Here is a 20,645-nt window from a genome sequence, read left to right as displayed (position 1 = left end):
ACCGCTTTTCGAACCATGAAAAGTAGTAACAGCCCGACGTGGGCCGAAATTTTTCATCCCGTGGACCAACCCGCCGAAACCGTGAATTTCACGGTCCAATCCGATCCTCTGTCGTGAAATCTTTGCCTGTCCCGCTAGGACTAAGGAACTGGCATACCCAGCCCACACCAGTGACCATCTCTACTTGCCGGCAACATCATACATGCACTTGCCGCAAGAATATAACAATAGAGTCTATACACATACTAAGAATATAACAAAGGCCTTAGGCCCAAATTATACAACATAATTATACAAACCATATATACAAGGTCCAATAATTCAAAACTTGAAAAAATGAAAGAAATTATAGTGGAAAACTTGATGAACCACGCACCTAACTAGGTAATATAATGGTATGATTTAGAATAAAATGATTATGTAATTTTACTATAATACTTCTGCACTTTTGAATATAAGCATCAAAGTCATAATTTATAGGACAAATTTTCGCCATAAACTCTATATTTGAAGTATCTTTCCATGTTGATTTGAAATCAATGTACTTACAAAACAGTCCCTAATTTGATGATATCCTTGGAAAGAATTTTTCTAGGAGTTACTAGTTTTGGGACCTGTGCATAATGCACAAGAAGTTTTTTTTTTTTTTTAATAAGATTGTTGCTACGAATGATTCCGTCCATCCTTAAATAGTTAATCATTTATGGTTGTCCCAAATACATTTCTCATTTCCATCTTTGACATGGGTCCATCCATTATAATATTATTTATCTTCCATTTATTTATTATATTACTCATTATCCCATTAATCAATTAGGGGTCTCACTCATGTACCTAACTCACTCATGTATCAATTGCAATCTTTTTATTTTGAATTTATGAAACTAAGAGTCATTCTAGGACTTTCCTTAATACTTGTCCCTAAAAGAAATGGGAAGTCTACTTAGATATGGAGGGAATGCGTTTCTTTTTCGATGCTACACTTTTGAAATTGCGGACTCCTAGGTAATATTTGGAGTGGAGATGGACAAAAAGAAAGAAAAATGAAAATTCATGTAATAGGAGAGAGATAAAGAAGATATATTTCCAAAAAAGAAAGTGATGCATCTAATTTGAAACATTTCTTTTTAGGAATTGTAGCATCTAAAAAGAAATAGTGGAAGTATATTGAATGATTTATATATTTAATGTCTATCTATGAAACTCATTATATAACTATAAGTATTTTTATCATATTTCTTTCTATGATGTTATTATGACTTTAGTATTTCTTCTAATTGCAAATACTTGGTTTACTACCTAATATTTTTCAAGCATTCTTATAGAGTAAAAAAAAGTAAATTTGATATTATAAATTCCCATCATCATTCATATATATCAAACAAAATTATCTTTGCCAAATGGAAACTCTAAATCGGTTTTGCTAACATGTCAAAGTATGAAAATAATACAAATTATGTGTGGCGTCCATAAATTCATTCGGATTCCACGTGGACTATCACCCAATTTTTCACAAAAAATGGCAAGCAATCCCTTCAATCACTCTCCATAATTTAGATAAAATTGATATGTAAGTGTAGCCATTTTCAAAAATAAATTATATTCGGCCATTTAGAAAAAAGTCACCTAAAAGTGCTTGAAAAAATCGGTCAATTATTAAAAAAATGAAGGAATCTTCGATTTTGCATATTCTTATGATGCCTACCTAAATTTATTACATAACTTATGGAATTATGTAATATTATTTTTAATGGAAATAAATTCATTAATGAGATTTTTCTACAAACACGGTTAAATTGTAGAGTTTTTAGCCTAAACTTTACACTATAGATAATCCCATCATATTTCCATTGTATTTCTACACAATTCTATTGAATGATATATAGTTAATGACTATTTATGGAACTCATTATATTATTATAAGTATGTTTGCTCATATTTCTTCCTACGATGTTATTATGACTTTAGTATTTCTTCTAATTTTTTTTGACAGTTAGTATTTCTTCTAATTGCAAATACTTGAACTAGTACCTAATATTTTTTAAACATTCTGTTATCGAGTACAAAAAAGAAAGTTAAATTTGATATTATAAATTTCCATCATCATTCATATATATCAAACAAAATCATCTTTGCCAAATGGAAGCTCTTAATCGATTTTGCTAACATGTCAAGCTATGAAAATGATACAAATTATATGCGGCATCTGTAAATTCATTCAGATTCCACGTGGACTATCACCAAATATTTCACAAAAAATGATAATCAATCCCTTCAATCACTCTTCATAATTTAGGTAAATTTGATATGTAATTGTAGCCATTTTTGGAAATAGATTATATTTGGCCATTTTTTTAAAAAAATGGTTAAGCCTTATTAGAAAACGAAGGAATCTTTGATTTTGCGTATTCTTATGATTCCTATCAAAATTTATTCCATAACTTAAGAAATCATGTAATGTTATTGTTAATGGAAATGAATTCATTAATGAGATTTTTTTACAAACACGGTTAAATTGGAGGGTTTTTAGCCTAAACTTTACACTATAAATAATCCCATCATACTTCCATTATATAAGGTTCATCCTATGCATATGACATTCAACATTAGCATTGCAATGGAAAATGAAATGATTTAGAAAAAACAACAAAAAACATGTACGCACAAACTCAACTTGAACAATGGTACTTTCTACGTCTTACAAACATGGTATTATTCTGTTCTTTAGCTACTGATGATTAGTAGGTCAACAATTACATTATTGTATCCGGTTTTAATAAATCCATTTGATATTTCTTGATGAGGTATATATAGTAGGTCTCGAGAATTTCTATGTCATCCATATAAAAAAATTTATAATATCAATGTAACACCCCGAAAATTCTCTATTTTTCAATATTTAACTACGAGAATTATCAAAGCATTATTGTCCATGTGATAATATATCGGCTTATACAGAAGATTTCAGCGGAAAACATAATAAATAAACTTAGACAACCAAAAAGTCGGCTCTGGAAAGTTGATCCAACAAAGTCAAACTGAAACTCAAAAGTCAAATTCAACGATTATAGTCAACTACGAAAAGTAAATGTCAAAGTATGATAAAACAATCTACACAAGCTCTCCAATCCCGAACCCATGATGCATCATCTTCAAAGCTGTAGATGGACAATGCATTATTGTTTCTTAGAGACTGCTCACCAAAATGGGTCATCATAGGATCAACAAGGCATAACCATGATCAATACATAATTCTAACATGTAACTAATACATAATAATCAGGAATAAATAATGATACAATAACCTTGTAGATAAATTTTACTAAACTAAACTTCACAACCAACATATTATTTACTTTAGATGGAATATTCAATGGAACGAGTTGTCTGACAAAAATCAACTTTTCCTTTGGAAGACAAAATACGAGCGCAACCCCCATACTCCCATGACCTACGATGTCGAGGAATCTTTAAAATAAAAATAGGACATGATGATCAATCCGGTCCCAGGAAAAGCCATGGGCTACCACAGTGTACTCCAACTCTTTACTTGTCCAACACTTAAGACGTGCACAAGTCTAAAATTATTGCTATTCACTTACATGATTAATAATTTATTACTTGTTATAACTCACACTACTACATAAATGACCCAATGCAACCCCTGAAAATCGTTGCAATAGAGCCCAAAACCGTTGCAATAGAGCTATTGTAACGGTTGAACAACCGTTGTTGTTGCTGTCGTTGCATTAGACCTATGACAACGGTTTTTAGGCCTATTGCAACAGTACCACAAACCTGTTGCAATAGATACCTATTGCAACACCTCTATGCCTATGGCAAAGCCCTCCAATAGTTACGTTATTGCAACGCCCTAGTACTCATATTGTGTCCCATTTTGGCATCTAATGCAACGCCTCCATATATATTGCAACATCATCATATAGCTATTGCAACGCCTCTAATACTAATAATATGCCTCATCGTGACACCTATTGCAACGCCTGCGTAGCTAATGCAACTCCAACACCATAGTAGACTAGTAGTAATACATTGATATGTACGTAAACATATATATTCATGAATTTATTTTGAAATTTTATACACTGAAGAGGAATTGTGTATACAATAATAATGAGCCCATGAACAACTTTACGAAATACATTATTACAAAAGTCAATTAACTAAAAGCTATATAAAATTTATGGTTTCCTCAATTCTCTTCAAGAGAACTTCTACATGTAAAATGCTCCAATAAATCACTCTCCATCTAAAGTGCTTTCATGCCTTCCTACATGTAACTAGTTTTCTTGAATGTGGCGTTCCATTTGTTCATTATGTCGACCTGCAAATTTAAATTTAATCAAATTAATAAAAACCAAACGCTTGTGATTAAGTTCTTTAAACATAGTTGTCCTATTATAGAACCAAAATCAAATCTTCAAGCAACATAAAGGTGCCAAATCAGATGGAGATTGTCTCGGATAAAGCGTGTAGAATAAACTAGTTGTCCTATTAAGCATGTAGAATAAACTCAAAAGTGTAGTGTGATCCAGTCTTAAGCACTTGTACTAAAGTGGACTCGAGAAAGTTTGGACTAAATTTGATCTCAAATCTTACATATATTTTGGACTGCAGTCAGAATCCAAAGAAGTACCTTTTACAAGTTACAGTACTGTTTTCGTGAGAAAGTTCTTCTGATTTTTGTTTGAATTTACCTTGTATAATGAACATTTTCAATTCTCTACTGGTATTACTTCAGATCATTGACTTCCTTTATAATAGTTCTTCATTTTGTTTTCTTCAACTTCTTTTTACTTTTCTCTATCGTTGTACCATATTATCTCCATTTTTTCTCACAAATCACAAGCTAACTGTCTTCTCCATTTTCATCCTCATCATTAGAAAACCTCATTTCACTAATGCAAACTAAGAGTTTTTTTTTCTAGCAATTTGAGTTTCTACAAACTGACGCAGGTTTTCTAAATTATCTTTGCTCCCATTTTATTCAGAATTGCAGTGCTTGTTCTAGCTTGTCTAAGAAAATACATAAGCTTGCAATAATTGTCTTTGCTCCCAAATCACATATGTTGCCATTTGAACTTGCAACCTACATTTTCCAAGGTGTAAAGGGTTGCATAACATCAACTTGCAACCTACCTTTTTGTATTACAACATATCCACCCTCTCCATTATAGCTTTTCTACTCGACGCTTCCTCTTGTGCTTTAGCAATCTGCTCATCCATGCTTCAGAGAAGACGGACAAGGTCGATTGTCCTTTTTATTCACACATATACACATATGAGTTCAATAAACATCAAGAATTTGGGAATTGCAAGTGTTTTTTTTATTAGATGGCAAATCGGAAGTCGTCTTTTACCTAATCAGTCAACTAGGTGTGTAATGTTTTCCATTTTAGATGGTGAAGGAATTTCCATACGTGATCTACTGCATCTCTTGAAGCTCAAACTATTTTATGTGGAAAAGGTATTTCATCTTGCTTGTTTTTAGTTCCTCAGAATTTGTACTTCGATCTCAGCCTTGACACAGTAAGGGGCATCAGACACCCTTTTCAGTTGTGACCTACATATGTGCATTTTCTCTTAATAGAAAATCTCATGAACTAACCTGTTAGATGATGTTGGGGGTGAGGCTTCCAGGTTTTGTTATCTTGTCGAATGGGACTACCAGTAAGTTAACAACATGATAAAATTGTTGACGCTCTTTCTCTGGGGTATCAATAAGATTCCACATGTCTAACAATGCTTTACCTAAATGATGAAGCTGCAATGACAAGGAGTCAAGGACATTGTATTTGTTAATATCAGTAAGGAATGAATTGGTAGATTCAGCCAAAGAAAAATCAGATCAAGAGGCAATCTAACGTTCTCAATCCGCTCCTGTTCTTGTTCTTCGAGAGTCTTCACAGTCTCCTCGAGTTTAGCCAAAATGCTGTCACTTATATTTTTTGCTAATCCACACAATTAGTTTAAGGTTGGAAGAATCTTTGAAATAGTCATTGAGGAATCCATGCCCAATAATGCAGCCAAGTTATGGATTTGCTTGTATATCTTTCCACCTTTTGGAGTTTTTTGCCCTTTATATTGAATGAATAATGATGAAGAAATTTGGTACTAATCTTTAGTATGCAATGGGTTTTATCAAGTGCATAACTCTCCTTTGTCCTTAAAATAATAGGTCACATTTCTATTGTAAGCCCAAGTTTAACTTAAAACTTTCTCATCTCCAAACAGAAGTAGAACTTCAAACTTTCTCATATTACCCTTAGTAACATCATCAGCTAAGAACTTCACAAAACAGTATGTTATGGTATGGTTTAGACAAAAGAGACAAGACTCTAAATGGTATTTTCAACCGAATATATAATAAATAACCTCAAATTGAATTTAGCCTATTATTTAGGGGTATATAGAGCATCTGTTTTTTAGATTGTTACTGTAGTCTATAGTACCTCCTCATTTTGGAGTTTTTTCAGCTCAGTTTGGTACTCTTCAAGTTTCTTCAATGAAAGATCATTCTCATTGACTTTCATAGCTGATGCAGAGTCATTATATTCTGACAAACCTGCTATTTCTGCTTTAATTTTTTGTATTTGTCCTTGAACTGCTTGGAACTGGTTCATTCTCTCTCGTTTCCTTAGCCTCATTTCCCTTAAAGCTGGGGTGAACGAATCCATAAAAGGGTTTGATTATTGACAAGTATAATATGGGATGTTATTATAATATTACGTGGCATTTATATTTGATATAATTGCTATGAATGACGAGTATGGCTCAAATTTTAGTTAGAAAATAGGACCTGTGTATCGTGATGTATTATTGTAATTTGAATACGATATGCGTATCTTTAAGTATTTACGTAATTTATTTAATTTAGATATTATTTAAATTATTTTGATACTTATGTAATCCAAAGACGAGTCTAAGAAGGGAAGGCATATGAATAAGGTGGATGGAGATCCATGAAGAGTCCAAGAAGATGCCCAATCAAGATGCTTAGTTCTTAGGATTAGGGGCCATATTAGATCATATTTAATTATGCATTTTATTATTATTATGCTTATAAGTTTATTGTATGGTTATTATCAATGCGTTAGAGTTCACTAATTCATAACAACATAATAAACCTAGGTCCCGCAAATATTAAGGTTAGTTTTTCCAAACATAATATACTTAATAACCCTTAATTAATAGTAATAGATCATGCCTCCGCAAGGTATTATCATTACTTTTGTGAGATAAGGTGAAATCGCAAATTTTGCAACTTAGTTTGGTTATCCTTAACAAAATCATCAAAAGCGTTTTGAATTTTAAAGCAAGAGATAGTTAAGCATGCGATATTTACCAATCTAAACAAGGATTAGAAAGGGTTATAATTAGTAAAAGAGTTTACATACCTTGAAAATGCAACGTTATAAAAAGGCCTACGTCTGCTTAGTGTTGCATGTTGATAGGATCCTGTATTCACTTATTCAAAAGGGATGTAAAAGAATTGAATAGGTGGCACACCTAGAAACTTTTTCATGTTTTTAGGTTGTTTTATAAACATAAAATTCAACTTTGCTGTTATTTTATATTTGTAGATACCATGACTAATAACAACAACTCTGTTTTCAACATCGTACTGAGGTCTGAGGGTCGAGAGGATATCTTAGAAACCCCACTTTCGATGATTACTGATGAATCAATCTAAGTATACAAACATCGTGCTAAGCAAGCCAATGATAGGTTTGTACCAATCACTTGCCTGATAATAGCATGAAACGACATGGATTCCCTTACAGTGTAGAGTTGGCTATTGATATCATTCTCCATTCATTGCCTTTAAACTTAAATCAGTTCAAGATGACCTTCAACATGAATGCATTTGAAAAGACTTTGCAAGAGCTGCATGGGTTATTGGTCAATGTTGAGAGGAATATCCCTAAGGAACCAAAAAAAGTGATTTTGATGTTTTAAAAGGGAAAGGGTTTAAAGAAAAAATGGGCAAGAAAGAAGGACAAAGGCAAGCAGGTTACTATTATTGTTGAAAAATCCAAGCCAACTGCCAAACAAAAGGTCGCCGCGAAAAGCAAGTGCTTCCATTGTCACAAGATAGGACACTAGAATAGGAACTTCCCTATATACTTGGAAGAAAAGAAGTCGGGTGCTTCCACTTTAGGTATATTTGTTATAGAAATCATTTTGACTTCTACGTGTTTATGGGTATTGGATACCAGTTGTGGTTCTCACATAGTTAATGATGTGCAGGTACTAAGAAGAAGTAGGAGGTTGGCAAAGGGCGAGGTAGTGCTTCGCATTGGAAATGGAGCACGGGTTGCTGCACTTGCCGTAGGAAGCTATAGTCTCCATTTACCATCTGGCTTTCTTTTATAACTCAATAATGGTTTTGTAAAACTCTAATGTTGTCAAACATCATGCGGTAAAAGGGGACTATAAAGGCAGCATCCGGGTTGTGCTAAAAGTTGAGTGAGCGTTTTGGTTGCTACAAGATTGAAAAGTCCTCCTATATGAGATAGCTACTAGTACATAAATAACGATTTGCCTCGGACCTGGGACCACCATTTGCATCAGACATCGGTCCGGCGGCACAGGTCTCAACGCAAATGATAGAAGATCTGCGTCGGATTAGGACACGACGCATATTATAGTCTATTTGCCTCGGACACTAAGCAACTTCTGACACACATGATCCAACAAGTAGCACCCAGCATGCACAAAATAACAAGCATTTGCGCCGGATGCTTGGCAAGGTACGATGCAGATGAAGAGCCATTCGCGTCGCACATTGCCAAGCATGCGACGCAAATGATGATTGTGAAAACAAAAAATATAGTACCAAAGCATGAATGATTTAGTACTGCATTTGATAAGAAACAAAAAACCCCTGAAAATCATGATAATTCAGGCAACTTCAATGATATTTTCGATATATACAATAAAAGCAGTAGAATTATAATTTAGAAACCTAACAACAAAATTATGAAGTGGATCTCGAAGCAGTAGAATTATAATCTACAAACCTAACAGCAAACTAAGTTCAATTTCTTTGCTACTATCCAAATTTCCATAATTTACAACTGGAACAACAAACAATAAACCAACAAAATTCTTGAATTGTCTTGAAATTGAAAACGAAAACGAAAAGGGGGAAATTTATAGCAGAAATTTAAAAACGGAATGAACAAGGAATCAAAAAAACACCTAACTTCAATTTCCATCAAATCAACACAAAAATCATAAAACCCTAATAAATAAAAAAGGTCTAGAAAACCAGGAAGAATCGAAACCGAAAAAGAAGACTCGTTAACTTTCTACTTCTTCGCTGGCGCACGACCACCATTGATGGGATTCCCGAGGAATTCGTCGTCGCTGAGATCAATCACGTCTTCGAGCGACAGCGGATGTGCATACTTCGCGCTCTTTTCTCGTGTTTTGTGGAAAAGTGATTCCATTTCTTGCTTTACTCATGTTTCCATGGCGGAATAAGCTTGCATGGAGACAGAAACTTAGAGAGAGATGAAGAGGAGAGAAAAATAAAGGAGATGAATTTGTGATAAGATTGAAATAGTTGACTAAGAGAGAATAAGAAGAGACGAATCACCATTGCTGGACTGGAAAGGAGGTGGGAAGTTAGGTGGGAGAGGTCACGTTGTTGAGGAAGAAAGAAGAGAGAGCGGATAGGATATTTTTAGGGTTTGGGGGAATAAGTTTTGTGAGAGTTTTATGATGGGCTTTACTCACTTGCGTCTCCATAATGGCCCATCCGACGCGAATCAGGCCCAAAAGTGCTTATTTCTTCATCATTAAATCTTATCTGCGTCGCACCTTCGTAATCAACTGACGCAAATGGTATTTGCTTCGCACACTTGGGCACGTCCGACGCAAAGCATGTTCGTCATTTGCGTTGCGTTCTCAATTCTGTTCGATGCAAATGACCCTACCTCCCTATCTGCTGTCATTTTTTGCGTCGCACCTTCTCTAACGTGCTACGCAAATAGGCTCTTCCTCAACATTTGTGTTAGTGCTCCTAACGTGCGACGCACATAGACTGACGTAAATTTGCATTTTTCTACTAGGGAAAGTTGGTTGTCACTAATCTCCTAAAGTCAAACAAAACCTAACTAAACCACTAACCTAAGTAAAGTGGCAAGCAAGGGTCATACTTCCACAAAGACTAAGGAACGTCCAATCGTATTAATAAATCAACAAGCAAGGCCGAAAATGAGTTAGAAGGTGTCAACTACCAACTAAAGTCTATTAAACTAAATTAAGTACTAAAGAACAAATAGGATTAGAAAAGGTATCCAACACCAACCAAATCATGATTTAAGCAATTAAAAAGGTGAAACATTAAGGAAAGAACCACGCAACTAATTGAACTTATTGACTCTTAACTAGTTCCAACCCCTCTCTCAAGGGTGCATAAAACTACTAGGGTCACAATAAAAACTTTTTAGATAAAAAATGGGACGACAAAACCCATGCATGATAGCAGCCCGGGCGAGCTGGCCCAAGTCCCGGGCGGGGCAGGGTGCATGGGCTCATGTGTGAGTACCAGACGTGGGTTATATTTAAACTAAAGTGGCAGGAGCTTTCACCGCCAAACAGCCAGGCCGGGCTGGACAGTTGCTCGGGTGGGCTTAGGAGCCCTAGAGGTTTGGGCACAGATCGAGTGGGCCAGCAGACATGCATGACTTCAAAGAGCCATATCTCTTTCATTTTTCATCAAAATCAGAATTGTGACCATTCGTTGAATAGATGTCAAGCTAAACTTTCATCTCCAACTAGAATCCTTGAAAAATGTTATTTGTGATGAAAGTTATGACCGTTCTATTATGATCCTTGTGCACAAATCTTTCCAAAAGCTCTTATTTTGGAAAAAAAAGATGCTCCACTTTATGCTTGGTGTGTGGTTTGGAGACCTCTAAGGTTGATCCTACAACATAAAACAGAACATAAGCATTACCAAACCCTATATAAATAGCTAAAGTAACTAATATTCACAAATAAGGTACAAATAACTCAATTATTATAAATTACGCAAAATAAGCTATAAAATGATAAATGAAGAGGAAAATGATTCTAAACATGAGGAAAATTAGGTATCTGATTGATATAAAGTATCACTCATCGACATTTCCCAAGCTTAACCTTTTCTCGTCCTTGAGTGAATGACATAAGATAATAACGAACTACCTTAAAAAACTAGAAATCCTAACACATTTTCATAGGAATCATGGTTGCACTTAGAATGTGCAAAAAGCCTTTTATACCCTTAGATCGATCTAGTGGACGAGTTTGCTCTTGTGAGGGTTTCCCACTTGTTTTAACCCACAACTCTAGTCAATCACAAATATAGATAATAAGCACAAAGTCATCTTTAACCCATGATTCACAAAGCAATGGAATAGAGAGCAAACTTTCAAAGCATAACCATCATCAATATGTATCCATGACTTGGGAATATAGGGGATAGGCTAAACTAAGTTTCAAATGAAACTATCAAAGGCATCAAGCATCGTTCTTAAATGGATGAAAAAGGGCCCAAAATTGATCCTTATCATCTAAATGGCATATGAACTCCCCCAAACTTGACTTTTACTAAGAGGAAACCATGATTCTAGGATTACAACAATTGAGCAATGGGTCTAGACTTTCAATGATTGAGCCATAATGGCATTCATCATTATTAAACAAGCTTTACTTATTAAATTTTCGTGCTCCTACTCAATCACTTCAACAACCCACTTTCTCAAAGATATATGGATGTTACCACTTATTAACTCTTTTACGATTTTTTTTTTTGTGTTGATGGACTTTAATAGGCCTATTATGCCTTCTGGGCTCATTGGCTCCAATTATTGGACTCAAGGCAAAAGACACCTTTTTTTAGCAATCAAATTCAACTCTTAGCATAGATTATTCGGATGCAAAAACTTGTGCACCAAAGAATATTTCAAAATTCAACTAGGGTCACTACAACTTCCAAAAGAGAAATAATTGGACTCTTTTGAACACAAAGTTTGACAATGTTTATTTATATAGTGTTTTTCAAGTTGAAAATCAAGCAACAAAGATTAATCGATCCCTAATCGCCTCAAATTACACATTCAATGGAAACACATATACTATTCTACCCAAATGTCCAATGCAAAGAAATCCGCGTAAATCTGCCATCAAAAGTCTTCCGTTGGACACAAAATGCATTGGTAATTTTCTTATTCCTCAATTTTTTAGACTTTCAATTTTTCTGTATAAAGAGAAACTCAAAATTTGAATGAAAAATAAAAGAATGGAAAAGGTTTTTAGATATTGAAAATTTGTGAAAATGAGAAAAGTAAAGAAACAAAGCATATACATCTCCCCCAAGCTAACGAATAACTACTCCCCCAAGGTAGAATAAAGCATTTTCCTCAATGCTTGAACAAGACGATCAAAAGGATGGGGGAGAAAAATGAGAAAAGTAAAGAAATAAAGTATATTCACCTCCCCCAAGCTAGCAAAAAGCTACTCTCCCAAGCTAGAATAAAGCATTGTCCTTAGTGTGTCTACACAAGTATCACCAAGGGAATGAACATCTAACATTGAAGTGCTGGACTTTGAAGCACATCCTATAATATATTGATGAACATGGTAGACTGCTAGTTACGCCTGCAATAAAAGTCAGCAACAACAACAACCGCCTTGGCCAATGCATAACTACTGCATGGACTTAATACTTCTCGCTAGTTTCCTAGTTTGAGTCGGATAGGTCATCCCCTAACACTTTTATTTCCTGCTCTATTGAGTCTACATCATTACAAATTTAATATTTATTAGCCTTATTCCATCTATTTATTTCCAATAAATGAAAGGATTATGATATATGCAACACTTAGTGATGCATATAAGACATATATACACTACCTAAAATGAAAAAAAGTGAATTTATTGCAAACTTATGCATCAACAGATGCAATAAATGATCAATTAATGCAAATGTTTTCTTTTTTTACCTTTATATATACAGCCCTTAGGGCTGCATATAACATTCTCCTTAATTCAATTGCATTTTCTTTTCAATTTCATTAGCCTTGCATCATTTTATTTATACTTCTAATTCAATGATGAAACTTAAATCAGCCTAATGACCTTGATTAATAAAATCAAGTAAAGAAAAATTCAAAAAGTAAAAGACATTTGGACGTACCTTGGATTAAGAGTTCTTCTCCTCTCCATCATTACCAAAGCCAGCATCCATAAGTCATCCTCGTGCAACCTAATATAAAAATTCATAAACCATCATATTTATAATCCTTAGCCAAATAACCCTTCCAATTTAAAAGCTCCACAAAAAACTGCCTTTGAACTTTCCAATAATCTAAATAAGGTTTAAACTTGTGTGTAAGCCTCGGTACATAATAAAATTCAATGTTAGGGAAAAAAGTCAAATATTCAAAATACGAAGAAAAGAAGAAAAAGCAGGAGAAAACACTAAAAGCAAAAAAAAAGCCATTTGCAACGGAAAAGTAAAGCTAGGGGGCTTGCACATAAGTTCTACCCCTTATTCAAATTCCTTCCTATAGAAAAAGCAAAAAAAAAAAAAAAAAAGCCAATTGCAAAGGAAAAGTAAAGCTAGGGGGTTAGTACATAAGTTTTACCTCTTATTCAAATTCCTTCGACCCATCAAAACCTTAAATTGTATAAACCTTCATGTAACCTCTAACTTTCAACCTTTAATATCCAATCCTAACACTTTCTTCATGATATGTCCAAGCTTGCTAGGTTGAAAACTTGAAAGAGCGGTCTAGGCAAAAGTTAGGGCAAAAAACAAAATCAGATGCACAACCACAAATGGCCTGATTCCGCAAGAATACATATGAATCCTCATATCGAGGTTCGACCACTACAATATAAATATATCAATATAGTTCCTATGATTTGACTTTCTAGAATTCAAAATCATTCTCTTTCTAGATCCCCACACGGACTCGACTTTGAACCTAGCCATGTCAAAGTCTTTTCCCACCTACATTTGTCTGAGTTACAAATTTAAACCTTTTATATTTCGATCTAAACTCTCCTTGACCCCGAAGGACTCTCCGATAATTCCATGGTCTCTTGCGATATCTGACTTTTCAAGTATCAATTATCTGCTAACATCTTCTCCTGCAGGTAATCAGATTGCTTATAGCCATCGACTTGCAAACTAATCATGTTTTGCATAAACTCGCGATATAAAGATTAATTCTAAAATGTAGATTGTTTATAATTATTCTTGATCTCAGCACATGTTATTTTGACTTTCCGTTTGCCAAATCTCAGTTAAAGTGGGGCTGTAAACACCAAATCGTGTCTCCCCATTTAGTACCCAATGATGAAAGATATTGTTGTCCTATTTGGTCTGATCCCAAGGAAGAACAATTGAACAAGCTAAGACCAAAAGGGTTTCCAAAATATAAAGTCTATGTATCAAATCCTAGCCTAATTTTAAAGGCCCAATTAATTATTGCTAATAATTAATTGCATTTTTTATATTTAATATTAATTATTCCCATTAATTAATTTTTAAATGATACTTAGATAATCAGATTTTTACTCCTAAAGATAGCTGATCTCGGATTTAAAAGGATAAAATTTCATCGAGAATAAAAAAGAATCATAAAACAAACAAAAATCGATCAGATCTAAGTTGCGCCTGATGCAACATATTGTGCGCGCGCAACATGTTGTGCACGCGCAACATAGGTGCCGCAACAAAACTTCAAGAATGCAAAGCTAATGCGCCATACGCTCCGGTCGTGCGCCTAACCCACGAGGTGTGTGTTAAACGCACGATTTTTCTTTAACCCTTCGCTTCGTTTTCGGATTCCTTTGCCTATAAATAGTTGAATTCATTTGAATGTTTTAACACACTTTTTCATTCGACGACTCAATACCTTAATCAATCAAACACATGCAAACACACAATTAAACACATAAAGCACTCATTCTTACATTCAAATCTCATTCAAACTTCAAGATTGTTCATCCTGAAGATCGTTGCATAAGACCCAGACGACAAAGGTACAATTATTTAGGTCTTCATGAACAATATATTCAAGGTGGAAAATATTGCAATCAGGCACAAAAAAAAAATATTCATGAAAAAGAAATTAAATATTGCAACGAGTTAGTATAATATACATACTTACATTCACAGGACTTTTACCTAAGTTACTCTTTTGCCTAGGTTACATCGTGAATAGAAGATGCCATGACTTTTGGCTAAGTTACTCTTTTGGGTTTTCAACCTAGTACGCTTCAGTTTGTTTATTCTGGCTTACTGGGATGTGATGTGGTTGTTTATGAAAAGGTTTGTGATAGAGGTATGAGTTGACTTGTAAAGGTTTTTGGTTATCGAGGTCAAGGTATTTGGCTTAGGACTAAAGGTTAAAAGTTTTGAAAGAAGTATATTTGACAAAGCTATTGTTGAGCTTATTTGCAACATTTCTTTTCCTTTCGTTTCTTTTCTTTTCGATATTTTTGCACATGTGTGTGAATTATAATGAGTATTTCATATCATTGTTACATTTTTTATGGATTTATTGACGTACTTCATATTGTTATGCAGTTTTCTCAAATTTTTTTTTATAAATTCATTTCATGTCATTTATAAAAGGCCTTTCATGTTAGTATTACTAACTTTTATCATAGCAGCCTTTATGATATTGGAGTTGTTTCGTGTTATTTTTCCTTTTTTCATTATTAAGTGTCAACTCCTTATGTAAGATCACCATGGCTGAATTCTCAATTTAAGTAAATACCCACCTATTGTAGATGGGTAACTCATTATGTACTATATCATTATTACTCATTTTTGTGTTATTTTTTATCATTTTTTTGCCACTTTTCAACAAACTTGTATTGTTCTTCCCTATTCTATTATAATTTGTCAACTTCTTATCTACCAGATCATTATTACTCAACTTTTAGTCACTTTTACTTGTTTTTAATTTATTTTTTAGCAAACTTGTATCAATCTTTCCTATTGTATTATTTTTGTCAACTCTTTATAAATCATATCATTAAGACTCATTTTTGTGTCATTTTTTAGCAAAATTATACCATTTTCTCCTTTTCTTATTATTGTTATTTGTCAACTCTTTATGTACTATATCATTATTACTCATTTCAATGTCATTTTTCACCAAAACTGTATTATTTTCCTATTCTGTTATTATTTCTCGACTCTTTATATACCATGTCATTTTTTAGCAAACTTGTATCATTTTTTCTTAATTTTTTTTATTTTCAACTCTTTATATGCATTATCATTATTACACAAAGTTATTAAGAAATATAATACCATTATAAGTTAATTATATTTCATTTTGATTAACCAAAGTTGTATCATATTTATTTTCTCTCCATTCATCCTTCCTCGTTCACCACCGCACCCCATCAACATTGTCCTCGTCCTTGTCCTCCTCTCTCTCCTCAACCCCGTCATCCATACAATGTTTTTTTGTTATTAAACTCCGCAGTCAAATTTACGACATCGTTTACTTGTCGTTGTGGCCAAGTAACGGTAAATCTCCATTAGATGAAGTATTCGTCGGAAAATCTTCTTCAAATTATTGCATATTATAACAATAAGTTTATTTAGTGACGATGGTTCTACACCATAGGAAGGTGGGAGAAGGCGGATGTCCTCAACTTCTTCTAAACTGAAACCATAGATTGATGTTACCTCTTTCGTTATCAAAGCAAATTCTTTAATTCGCTAGGTCTCTCTCTCATAAATTTCAGAAATTCGTTCTTCAATTATTTGTTGTTGATGTATCCCTTGCCAAAATTTTGAAATTAATTCTTGAATTTTTGATACTTGATTGCTGAAATTGCTAAAAGATTTGGATTTGTAGACCAATTTGCAATTATTTCTGATAGTTGTTTTTAATTCTCTGCAAATCCTTGTCATTATTGGCGGTTGTAAGGATTGTGATAACAACAACCATTAGAGGAGAGATGCGAGAGAAGTTTTAAAAAATTCAAGAACAAATCTCAAGAAAGTAATGTCGAAATTTAATCGAATTTCGACAATTCATTAGAAATCCAAGTTCAACAAACATAGAAAAGTAGCAGAAATGCCTACAAAGTGATTGTTACTCTACAAGACAAGAAGGATATTCGAGATTTAATGTTGATTTTATGGAAAGAAAAATTAGACATGGAACATGTGACAACCATAATTTTTCAATACTTCTAAAAACAACTTAACATAAATGAACTCGAAAATTCAAAGGTGTTACGCCATGATAATTAATAATAATAACTACAAGGCTATTGGTTCTAATTAAAACGATAAACAATAAGTTTTAAATAATTATTACATACCAACTAAATAGAATGTAAATTAATTATTAAAAACCTGAATATAATTCTTATAGTCAAATAAATAACAATGGAAGTCTTTTTAAAGTCTTATTAAATCGAAAGAGATCTAACGCACTCTTTAACCCAACTAGATCTAACTATCTTCAAATCTTTGCATATTAAACACTATAATATCAGGCAAAGGCTGAGCAAGATTTAATACTGTAATAAAACAAAACTATTCAATGTGTAGGTAAGATATATAGGAATATCTTACAAATTCATTTAAAAGTTGTACAAATTATATATAAAATTTATTAACTTTCTAACAACCTTAAATCCAATCTTTCTTTCTTTCTGAACTATTCAGTAAAACTTTCAAATATAACCTTTCATAATCTATGAGTAGGAAGTAATAAAATTCCAATGAACTAGCTAGGCTCACTAGATAAGGTAAACATCAAAGTCCCTAGTATGCATACCCCTAACTTGATAACGTACCAAGAAAGAAGACGAATGACAAGAGTATTGATCAATATACTCCCAACTACTAAAATATATTGTTGAGACACTATTAACTCAACATGCTTCCATACTCGAGAAATACCGCTTACCGACAACTCCCCAATTTAATTAAAACTTGATAACAATCAGGAACTTCCTCCTTTCCAATATAAATCTCATAAATAATCTCAACTCTTTCATCTTAAATATCGAGAAACAAAATCTAAGTTTCAATATATAACGTTGTAAAAACAATCTCCAATCTCAAAATGTATTTCCAAAACAATGTAAATAATTTCTGAATTCATTTTTACAATCATAGTAAGAAATCTTACCTTAGTAGCAATCACAATCAATGTATCTCAATCTCAAGTCACAAAGATTCCTCTACGAACCCGCAATTTACAATATAATAATAATATAGTATAACTCACTAGACTATACTTCACACAATTCATCTATAGATAGCACAACATAGTTAACAAGCTTTCACTAAATTGAAGCCAACTCAACTTGTCTCAATTTAAGAAGTCACAAATTAAAGTTCATAGATTAAATTAGGTCAATAGAAGTAACTTGAGTAAATTATTAAAATGTGGATGGTAAAATAACAAGAAAGGGGTTAACTCTAATACTATAAGGTTTATCTTTTATAAATCTGAAACTCGTGTCTAGATCGATTCACATCATGGCAGTGGGTTCATCATGTTATCTTGAATTTAGTAAGTTTATTTTCAATAGAATGTGAGTTGCACAAGCCACAAACTTTTTTTTTATACATTCTACAACACCACACCACAACAACAACACAACACAACAACCACTACAACAACACACCGCCACCACCATACCACAACAACATTAAGAACATTATACTTTAGTCTTTGCATAACCACTAAAACAAAATACTACAGCAACATCAAAAACATTATACTTGACCCTCGCTATACTAAAAACAACTCATGTTAATCATGATGAATTTTATTAATCAACCACCACAATATTGTACTACTAATTTTAACTACTACCCAACTAACAAACATTCCCACCTAACAAGAAATTTGGAATGAATTTCATACTGGATACTTGGGTAAAATTAGACTCGAAAATGTACTAACTACATCAAATTAAGCACCAAAAATAAACCAATTACCCCAATTTCACAAAATAGAATTTTCCCCCAATTCGATTTTGTTATGAACCCTAAGTAAACAAACCCCCAAATTCATAAAAAAATTAACCATATACGAAATTAAAGTTTAAGAATATAGCTTACTTGATTAGGGAATTTAGTAGAGTAATATTACTCAATGAAGGACCTGAAAATCTCTTGATTTGACCCAATTTCGAGATACCAACAAAAACTAAAAATGTTGAAGATGGATGACTAAATATTGATGTGTGATAATGAGTGATAACAAATCTGAAAATCTAATGGTGTGTTGGAAAAAAAGAATACAAGAAAAGAAGGTAGGAAATTTAATGGAAGAAATAATGAATGAAAGGGAAGGGAGGGGGCTACAGGAAACCTGACCCTTTTTCCTCCATTTCTTTTGTTTTTTTTTTGTTGTTTTTTTTTTTCTTTTCTTTTCATCCCTCTTTTATAATAGTGACATAATGTATAATTGGGTAGTTAACCTAGGAAATTTAGGTATTATCTTTTGACCCTTCTAGGATAAGGTTAGTAAGTGGGAAATAAAATATATTTAATAGAAGAACATTTAAAAATAAAATTATAAACTCAAATAATATAACTGATTACTAAACATGTATAAAAATACGGGGTGTTACAGAACATGATAGAGAAAATTGAGTTTGAGAATTGTTGCTTGAAAATGTTGGTAATAAGTTGAAACAGTCGGTTTATGGAAATTTCATACGTGGGAGTTGGATTTCTACGCCATAAGCTAGCCATCGCTATAGTGTAACTACACTCAAGACTAAGCTATGACGTAACGGCTACACTCAGGAATTTGTGATCTATAATAACTTTTATAGCATTTGGTGTTCAATAAAACTACTAAGTATTACTCCATCCGTTTCATTTTAATTGTTACACTTTGATATTTTACATTATTCACAAATTTCACGTTGACCATCATTTGTGATTTATACGCGAATGAAAATATATATAGTCACGTGGGATCTTGTTAGATTCATCATAACATGTATTTTATTAATATGTACTTTTTATAATTTTTATAAATACAAAACTAAAGATATATGTCCTCAAAGTTTTGTATTGGCATGCATGAAAAGTATAAGTGTCTAGATTAACATGAAACAAAGGGAGTATAAGCTTATGGTGTTTAGCAATTAATGACCTTTTCTTCTAGACTTATTTTTTAGTTTTTCAACTCATAATGTAATTAAGTTCAACTATATTACATTATAAATTGTAACTATATTACATTATAAATTGTATTGTTATTACTCTCATAATTACGCCAATGACAACAAATCTTAATCTTAATATTTATATGTATAAGAGGAACTTTTCGGGAATATGGGGAGCACTTAAAGATTTCAAACTCATAGAGCGCGCCATGTAGAATTGCCACATTATTAATTTTTGTTTTATCTTTTACAAAAATAGAGTTCTACATAGATTGAAATACATAAATATGAAGTTTTAGATAAGCAAAAAATAAAATTTAGTTTTGATGCACAGCCTAAACTATCATACATAGATTTAAATACATATATATATGAAGTTTCAAATAAGTGAAAAATAGAGTTTGGTTTTGATGAACAGACTAAATTATTATATATATGTAAATTGT

At 32.8% G+C, this 20,645-nt stretch overlaps 2 long non-coding RNA genes across 3 annotated transcripts; one reads left to right on the top strand and one right to left on the bottom strand.

The window, feature by feature from the left end:
• The first annotated feature begins 6,828 nt into the window (after positions 1 to 6,828).
• Positions 6,829 to 8,485, top strand: LOC104896866 (uncharacterized). Its single transcript, XR_007275214.2, has 2 exons — positions 6,829 to 8,182; positions 8,272 to 8,485. It is a non-coding gene; the product is annotated as an uncharacterized LOC104896866 (long non-coding RNA).
• A 1,825-nt stretch (positions 8,486 to 10,310) lies between these two features.
• On the bottom strand, positions 10,311 to 19,826 carry LOC104896867 (uncharacterized). Of its 2 annotated transcripts, XR_007275211.2 has the most exons (4): positions 19,139 to 19,826; positions 13,214 to 13,282; positions 12,511 to 12,813; positions 10,311 to 10,960 (listed from the first exon to the last, which is right to left on the bottom strand). It is a non-coding gene; the product is annotated as an uncharacterized LOC104896867 (long non-coding RNA). The 2 variants fall into 2 exon arrangements; XR_008969801.1 differs by lacking the exon at positions 12,511 to 12,813 and having other exon boundaries at positions 10,396 to 10,960; positions 19,139 to 19,751.
• Between the last annotated feature and the right edge of the window lie 819 nt (positions 19,827 to 20,645).

Source organism: Beta vulgaris, chromosome 6 (assembly GCF_026745355.1).
Source record: "Beta vulgaris subsp. vulgaris cultivar EL10 chromosome 6, EL10.2, whole genome shotgun sequence".
Lineage (NCBI taxonomy): Eukaryota > Viridiplantae > Streptophyta > Magnoliopsida > Caryophyllales > Amaranthaceae > Beta > Beta vulgaris.
The sequence above is the reverse complement of the archived record's forward strand: the minus strand, read 5'-3'. Positions and strand labels throughout refer to the sequence as shown.